The 8,967-nt window shown below is 50.5% G+C and overlaps 1 protein-coding gene and 1 pseudogene across 1 annotated transcript in view; both read left to right on the forward strand.

The window, feature by feature from the left end:
• Cnnm2 (cyclin and CBS domain divalent metal cation transport mediator 2) overlaps positions 1 to 8,967 on the forward strand; it is a 163,853-nt gene that overhangs the window by 32,575 nt on the left and 122,311 nt on the right. The gene's annotated exons all lie outside the window — the stretch shown is intronic.
• LOC105742206 lies at positions 3,569 to 4,120 on the forward strand (annotated as a pseudogene).

Below are 8,967 nucleotides of genomic sequence, written 5' to 3' on the forward strand. Positions count from 1 at the left end.
GTGATCTGGAGGAGCAGCTCCTAACAATGGGAAGTTAGAAATGCTCTCAGTGCTCTTTTTTTGTTTCTGGTGCCAAGGATTGAACTCAGGACCTTGTGCTTGCCAGGTAGGCACTTGAGCCGCTGAGCTATTGCCTCAGTCCTTTTTCTTTTTCTTTTCCTTTTCAGGGGAATCTTTTACTGTCAAAGTGGGATGGCTTATCTTTAATAAAATATTTGTCTAGTCAGCCATGGTGGTGTGTGCCTGTAATCCCAGCACTTGGGAGGCGGAGGCAGGAGGATGGCAAGTTCAAGGGTAGCCTGGGCTACGGAGGGAGTGGAAGGCCGGCCTGAGCTGCATAGTGGAAACCCAGTCTCAAAAAGGTAGAAAAGAAAAACGTGTTTCTTAGGGATGTCTTAATTATTTGGAAATCTGAATTCAGAAGACAGGAAGCAAATTAGTTTTTAGTTGTGTGTTTCCTTTCAGGAATGTAATTGGCTCAAACTACTTTAACAGGCAGTAGTTGCCATTTCCCTCAAAACTGAACTTGCTAAGGTCTCAGTAACTACTGTACCTCATTAAAGATTCGCAGCAGTGCATTCTTTTTTGTTTTTGAGACATGCACTTTAGGCTGGTCTTGAATTCTCTGTGTAGCCCATGCTGGCCTTGAACTTGCAGTGATCCTCCTGCCTCAGCCTCCCAAATGCTGGGATTACAGGCATGCACCACCACACCTGGCTCAGTGCTCTGCTTTTATAATCCAGACATTCTGGGAGCCTCAGGTAGGAAGGTTGCCCGTTCAAGCCAAGCCTGCATAATTTAGCAAGCTAGTAAGACCATGTCTCAAAATAAAAAATTAGAAAAGGGCTAGGGATATGGTCCAGTGCGAGGCCGTGGCTGGCCAACCCCCGTCTGGGATGCGGCTGGTCAAACCCCCAGTGCCACATGTCAAGCGGTGTAGCTGCTTCACATGGAGCGGGCCCAGGTGGCGGCTTAGTGCAGTGTCTGGCCCAGTGTCCAGGTCCTTTGCACTTGAAAGAGGAACCCTTCCCGTGACTGTCCCTGGCTTCTTCCTTAGACCACTTGAGTTGGCTTAAAGCATTACCAATTGCAACAGCTACCATCTTACCCTTTCTCTTGTGTCTCTCCTCCGGGTCCTGATCGTTGAACACAGAAAGGCCGTGTCCAGCCGTTGGGCCGTTGGTGTGTGTGGGCCCATCTGAAGATTGTGTAGCTTGTGCTGGCTTTCTGGGGCTGACTTACAGATGAAATGCTGCCTCTCCCCCCTGGAGGGACAGATCTCAGTATACTTGCGGAAGGCTTTGGATAATCAGTTATTAAAGAGAGCTGGGTTTTCTTCTGTGTCCTGTTAAGACTCCACTCACTTCATCCTAAGTAGTGCACCTTTTCGTCCTCACAGTGAGGCCAGCTAGAGTGTGAGGCATCACTTGTAGCTTGTGCTGTTAGAGTTCCAGTTTGGTTCCATTGAGGGAAGAACAGCTTTTCCAGCGTGGTTTCCTTTCCTTCTTAAAGCATATTATTCATCTGCGTAATTCCTTACCTCTTGTAGGACTCTCTGTCTTTCTCTGAGGAACAGCAAATAGCCAAGATGTATTGGCCATCTTGCCATGATAAATCAAATGCAATGGCCAATTTGCACCCATCTACAAGCCTACTGGGGTCTTCTGAGAGTTGGCCTAATTGTTCCTTGTACTGTTGGATGCTCCTGGAAAAGAAATCTGTATTTGGGTATTTACTTCTACCCGTGATACCTCTTCTAGGGCTGGGACAAGCTGTCAGCCAGTGAGAGGCACCACTTCGGGCTCGACCTGCAGGCCTTGAAGTCGGATGAATGCCCAGTGCACTTTAGGCCTACCTAGGAGGCTGCCGAGGGGCTGAGGAGACTGAGGAAATCGGCCTGAGGATTATGAGGGGAGATCGAGGAGACTTCTAGTGTGGTTGTCCTTCCTAAGTAGATCAGCAGGAACAAGCTCCCCCAAGAGATGAATGGGGGGCTTAGCACAGGGCCCTTCAGGATGACTGATCTTCCCGGGCTTGCACCAAGAGCCCTAGTTCTTGAGCATTATTTTAGGTAGGAGTCACAAAAGCCTAAGGCATTTCATTGTTCCCAGAAGAAAGGCTGTAACTGGAGACTAGTTTCACAGTGTGCAGTACCATCCATTTATCCACCTTTTGGCACCACTCAGTTCATATTGAACACAGACATATTGCAATGGTTGATAAGCTGTTCTTGTTTAGAATTGTCAGGATCAGCCAGATGTGGTGGCACATGCCTAGAATCCCAGCACTTGGGAGACTGAGGCAGGAGGATCATTGTGAGTTTGAGACCAGCCTGCACTACAAAATGAGCTCAAGGCTAGCTTGAACTGCATAGCGAGACTTTGTCTCAAAAAGATCAAAATAAGTAAATAAATAAATGAAAAATAAAATAGGATCAAACCTGTCCTGTTCATCGAGGATATGACCTAGTGGCGAAGTTGGTGGACTCTGTGGTGACCTGTGTGGTTGTCGTGGGAGCTACAGGAAGGAGATGGCTGGGCCTGCACTACTGAAGGTGGGCTTCCATGCTGGGGCGGAGACCCAAGTCTGCAAGGTGCCCGGTGAGCCGTTACATAACCTGGATAGATGCTTTCCCTGAACTGTACGGTGATGGGCCCATCGTTTATCAAAGAAGAACAGCTTTGTGTTCATATTGAGGACGCATTTAACTCCCTCAGGATGAGGGGTCTGGGCCATCTGTTGGTCCAAGGCCCCAGGAGCGGTGGTAGAACTTGCCCAAGCAAAGTTCTTTCAACTGTCTTCTCTAGCCCTTGATGGCCCACCTTGTGTTTATGCTAAGCCCCTTGATGGCCTAGCTGGTAATTCAAGTCTCTTGATGGCTCTGCTTAACCAGTGTGAAACCATGTGGGGAAACGTTGCTTGCCCCTACCCTGATGGAGAACGTGCTGAGAACGGGATGGCTGTTTTTGTGTGCTCACAGTTACTGCAGATAGGTTTTTCAGTGTGTAATGCTATTCCGTTCTGACGTCAGGAGTAGGCCTTAGTTCTGTGTTTAAACGGAAGCACAAGAGCCGGTGGCAAGGGCCTCAGGCGTGCTCTTGGAGTGGCAGTGGCACTCGGTTTTGGCCCGAAGCTTTGGGTGTTTAAAAAGGGACACATATATTTCTCTCGCTTTTGCGGCCTGCTTCTGTCCTGTCAGGTGCACCCGCATTTGCCCAGGGCAGCCCTGGACTCCAGTTGTAGCTTTGCCTCCCGAAGGTTCCCTGAGTTTTTCAGGTGATGTTGACACAGCTTTTCTTTTTGTGTGGGAAGAGAAAGTTTTCTCTGTTGTTCTCACAGGGCATATGTGCTCCAAAGTCAGAGGCTTACTTGTAAGCCCAGTTAATAAAAAAAAAAAGGAGCGGCACATCCGGAGGGCCCGCGGATCTGTTTTTGCTTCCACAGTGTTTGGACGGAACAGACCCGGGGACTCCCTCTCTCATCTTCCCATCCACCTTCCTGGTACAAGTTTCGGGGCCATCTTCTCGCCTGTCTCCTCTTTCCAGGACTGGACAACACTGTTCTTTGTGGGTAGCTCCTTATTGCTGATCAGCCATGACCTCTCAGATTCGTCAGAATTATTCCACCGAGGTGGAGGCTGCTGTCATCCACTTGGTGGACCTGCACCTGCGGGCCTCCTACACCTACCTCTCTCTGGGCTACTACTTTGACCGAGATGATGTGGCTCTGGAGGACGTGGGCCACTTCTTCCGTGAGCTGGCCAGGGAGAAACGCGAGGGAGCCGAGCATCTCCTGAAGATGCAAAACCCGCGCGGCGGCCATGTACTCTTTCAAGACGTGCAGAAACCATCTGAAGATGAGCGGGGCAAAACCTTGGATGCCATGGAAGCTGCCCTGGCCCTGGAGAAGAACCTGAACAAGCTCTTCTGGACCTTCATGCCTTGGGCTCTGCCAAGACCGACCCCCGGATCTGTGATCTCCTGGAGAACCACTTCCTAGCTGAGGAGGTGAAGCGCATCAAGAAGACAGGTGACCACCTCACCACCCTCCGCAGGCTGGCAGCCCCCAGGCTGGGCTGGGCGAGCGCCTCTCTGAAAGGCTCACCCTTAAACACGGCTAGGAGGTCAGAGCCTGGCGGTCACCCGGCGTCAGGGCTTTGCCTAACCCTCTCCCTCCAGCCACTAGGCAGCTTTCTCACCTTTCTGGAGCCCCCTTCCAAATCTTGGACCAAAAGAAAATAAACCTTTTTGCAGAAAAAAGGAGATAGAGGGGAAAAAGGTGGCAGTGGCCAGTGTGCACCCACGTAAAAGTTACACATATTCATGCAACAAGACAAGATGGTGCCTGGCCATGTGGCTGCTGGCACATGGCAGGTTGGCACAGTGGTGCTCCTGACCACAGCACAAACTGAGGGAAAGCCATTTACAAACTAGTGAAGACCAGGCTAACTTAGCAAAATACACACCAAACAAACACACGGGCGTGAAGGCGTACCCGTGGAGTGAGTGCAAGTGACTAGGAAGAGAAAAGCCTGTATGTCCTTGTCCCTCCCTGTGGCCAGTCCGGGAAGACTCCCTGGCAGGGCAGAAGAGCCCCGAGTCCTGGCTGAGGAGAGGCGTGGGGGAAAGAAGGAGGAGAGCAGGGCTGGCAGCGAGAAACCAGAACCACACCCAACATGGGCCTTTCTCAGGTCTTGGTCTTGTGGCTGGTCACACCAAAATGTCGCCTGGCCGTTCCTTTGGAAATGCTAACTAAAAGCATTCCAGGTCCTCCTTGTGTCAAAGAATTGGATGGGGCAAGGCAGGAGTGCCGGAAGTTCACCTGCAAGGTGCGGGCGTAAGGGATGAGGGAGGAACCAGCTCTGCAGGGTGAACTGCACAACCAGGGCAGCGGACAGCGGCAGTGGTGTGCGCTGGAGAAGCCGCGGGGCTCCCGCGGGGCGTCCCGCGAGCAGGCTTGTGGGCAGTCGGTTTCTCTTGCGGCGTCTGCATCTCATGGGAGCCACCAGAGGTCTCACATACGGGGTCCTGGGAATTACTCGATGCTCCCCTGGGGTCTTGTAGCTAGCTGACAAGTGCTGCTTGTTTTCCCAGGCAGCTGCCGTGCCCAGCTCCTGTGTCAGCACCACGTCACATCACACAGGCCGCCCCCAGCAAACAGTGGGTGGCTTCTGAATCAGCATCAACTCTGATGTCAGGCAGCTTGGTTTCCATAGTCGAGTCAGCTGCTTTATTCTGACTAGAGTTTGGTGTTTACATGTTCTATATCTGTGAGTCATTTTTGGGAGGATTAAATTCCATTGAGGCAAGTGATGATTTCGGTAATGAATTGTTTTCCTACCTTCTTAGAGGAGTACTTTTCAGAAATCGTGTCACAAAACTGAAGCGCACCATTCGAGAGGTAAAGTCGCTAGGAGCTTTCTCAGCTGCAGAATCTGTTGTCGTTAGAAGTGGTAGGCGCTACCACCTCTGATGGTAAAGGCCTTTATGTCAGCTGAGGGGCTTTATCTAACTGGATTTGGCTTTCATAAGATTTTTATAGATGATATGCTTTCTCACATGGGTATTTTGAGCTTTGGCTGAGACATGGAGCCCTATTTTCTCATGTCTCCTTAAGCTCCACACTTTGGCTTGCAGGTTTCATATTCAGCTGTCAAAATTTGCTTGTGTACAGTGTGGACATGTGACTTGTGATTCCTGTACTTACCTGATTAAATTGGAAGTCTCTGGAAAGAATAGGCCGAAAGGTTTTCTTTAATTCTGGAAGGGATGTGGAGATGGTGTGTTTGGGGTGAGGCTGGGAGGTGAGGTTAGTATAAGTTTTGTGTCCAGGTTTTGCCACTGTTTCTGGTGACGTTGAAGAGGTCTTGTCTAGGTGGTGCCTACTCCTTGTAGATTTTGCAAGTCAGCATTATCGACATTCATCGAATGTTTCTATGTGAGGTGTAATGAAAAGTAAGAGGACTGCAGGTCTTTTTCTAAGAAGCTCATTGTGGAATTCAGAGGTTCGGGCAAAAGAGATGAGGGTAAATGTGCTGGGCGCGAAGCTCCATGCTGGTGCAGCTGAAGCCTCGGAGTGAGGTGGGATGGGCTGCTGTATAGGCCAGCTGTGTGTGGACAGGAGGGGCTTAGACGCTGTCCCCGAGGGGCTGAGCCAAGGCATAGAGTCGCAGAAGTGTCCCCCTCCTCTTCAGAGCAGCTTGATAGAGCTGTAATTTGCACATTGTAAAGCCCACCCATTTTAGGGTGCAATTAATTAATATCAGTGGATGCGCAGAGCTGTGCAGCCATTACCCCAGCCCCATTGGGGAGCTTCTGCTGTCTCCTAGGAGCTCTCTCCTTTTGATTTAGGGCCTTCTTTGCTCTCATGCCCAGCCCCAAGTATGCGCTGGCCTGCAGTGTCTGTAAATGTGCCCAGTCTAGAACTTCCGTGTAAGCAGCATAGAGGAGTCCTCATGTCCGGCTCCTTTCAGCGGTCGTAATGATGTTACGGCACAGCCGTGTAGCGCGTGTCTGTAGCTCGTTCCCTGTAGCGGGTGAACCACGTTCTGGTCATCCATTTGCTAGCTGGTGGGCATTTGTGTTGCTTCCAGGCTCTGAGGAGCAATGCCTCGCAGTACATCTGCAGGAATGGTTACATGGATATGCAGTTTCATTTCTCCTAGGAAGATCCTAGGAGTGAAATTGCTTAGGTGAAGTAGTAAGAATGTATTTGTCTTTTGTGGAAACTACTAAACCAGTCTGCGAAGCAGCTGCATCATTTCACAAACTGGAATCTTTTGAGTGGTCTGACTTTTCCTCTTCTTCGTCAACACTTGGTTTGCCAGCCTTACAATACATACCCAGTCAGTGGTAGGGTGATGGTGTCTACCGAGTATGACTTTATGTAGTAGTTCCCTAGTGACTAGGGATTCCCCCAGCCCTTAGAGCTGAGGGCTGAACCAGGGGCTCACACATACTAAGCAGGAGCTCTGTGAACGAGCCACCACGCCAGCCCCTAGGAATGAATCCCCTTTAATATTGTAAATTTTATAAGGCGTTTCAGTTTATAATAGTGACAGTTGATACATGGTTTGCTAACTTTATTTTTAAAGTTCTTGAAATAGTTTTTGTATGTAAAGAATCCAGATGGTATTTTAGTATCAGCAACTTTTTTTTTTTATGTATTTGGTACAGGGTCTCACTACGCAGCTTGGATTTGTAGTGATCCTTCTGTTTTCTGCCTCCCTAGTGCCAGGATTATAGGTATGCACCACTGCACCTGGACTTGGTGGCTGGCTCAGTGTGCCCAGAGGCGGGCCCAGTGTGGCATGTGGTGCCAGGAATCTAACGCTGGGCTCAAGCCGATGAGCTATCTCACTGGCCCTTATCAGCAACTGTTTGCTGGCTTGTGCTTACACCTCCTTTTCCCTCTCCCTCTCCCACTCCCTTTCCCTCTCTGTCTCTCTCGGCAGAACCGGGCATTGAACTCAGGCCCTTGCGCTTGCCAGGCAAGCGCTTATTCTACTGAGCCATCTCCCTGGCCCGTACTTTTTCTCTTTGAGATTTGTATCATTATGTCCTGGTAATGATAGTTATGTAGTTCAGGTGTCTCCAATCAGCCCCTTGCTTTTGTGTGCCATAGTGAGACCAGTAGACACCGAAGCTCCTAGCCCGACTCATCCTCTTCTGTGGACTGAGGGGGTGCCGTGTAGACAGTGGCTGTCTGCCCCTCCCCCTGGCTCCCCTTCCATTCCCCTTGCATCCCACTGAACTGCAGTTTGCTTCAGTGTCCTCTGGCTTACTAGTGGTGTCTTCTCTGGCATTGACACGACTGTTAGATGTTTTAGAAGAGACAGGGCTCCCTAGAGTGGCTAAGATCAGGCAGGTAGGGCGCTGGGTCCATACCCAGCATGCGTAGTGACCTTCCAGAATATTGCCTGGCTTCAGCTCTCACCTGTACTGAAAGAGGCCCATGAGTGGCTACATAAGTAGCACTTTACAGGCATTTGGGGGTCCCCCTCCTGTGTGCCCCCATTCTGTGCAGTGGTCCAGGCCCTGTTGAAGACTTGCTTTGGGGTTCCTGTGAACCTGCTTGTAAAGCTGGTAGTGATTTGTTTCTTGTGGTATGGACTCCAGAAGTCCTCTAACTCTGCAGACTTTTATCCTGAGCAGTATGGATGGAGTGAATAAACAGCTGTTAACATGGAAGAGCTCCAAGACTGGCAGCCAGTGCTGACCAGCAGCAGAGATCTTGCTTCTGGCAGAGCTGACCTGCAGTGCCCAGCACAAGCTGGCTTTGGACAGTGACAGCTGGCAGTGGCAGTGACCAGTTGCTTGCTGTGTGAGCTGTTGGCTTCCAGCATTACCTGAAATCATCTGGGGACATCGAATCTGCTAGTAGAGCCGCACTGTGCCGATTCGCGATTTCCATCTGTGTGGAGCCAAAGAACCCTAAGCTGGTCGGCGGCACCGGGACAAAGACCTTTTTTTTTTTTTAAATTGGGGCTGAGGGTGTAGCTTAGTGATAGGTCATTTCCTTGGCATGTGTGAGGCTCTGGGTTTAAAGCCCAGCATTGCCAAAAGGGGGGTGGTTTCTTCCCTTCAGGCCGAGGCATGGAAGCCGAGGTCTCCCGTATGCAAGGCGAAGTGCCCTACCATGGAGCTGCAGCTGCAGCCAGGCCTTGATGTTGGGAGGGCTAGAACTGGTCTCTGGGGCCTTTCGGGTGGGGCCCGGAGACAGGGAGGAGCTGGAACTTCTGGCAGGGCTGTCCTGTTCATGCTCTTTGGAGAATGATGCCGCGCAATACAGATATCTGCAGCGAGTTTATTTGGACTTTTCGTTTCTATGTAAAAATGAAAGTAATAGAGCTAGGCGAGGTGCCATGTGCTTTTAATCCCAGCGTGTGGGAGGCTGGCACAGGGGTCGGGGCAAACTTGAGGATAAGCGGGCACAGCGAATGCAAGGCCAGCCTCAACTATAGAGATT

The sequence above is a fragment of the Octodon degus genome, unplaced genomic scaffold (assembly GCF_000260255.1).
Source record: "Octodon degus isolate 3935 unplaced genomic scaffold, OctDeg1.0 scaffold00042, whole genome shotgun sequence".
Lineage (NCBI taxonomy): Eukaryota > Metazoa > Chordata > Mammalia > Rodentia > Octodontidae > Octodon > Octodon degus.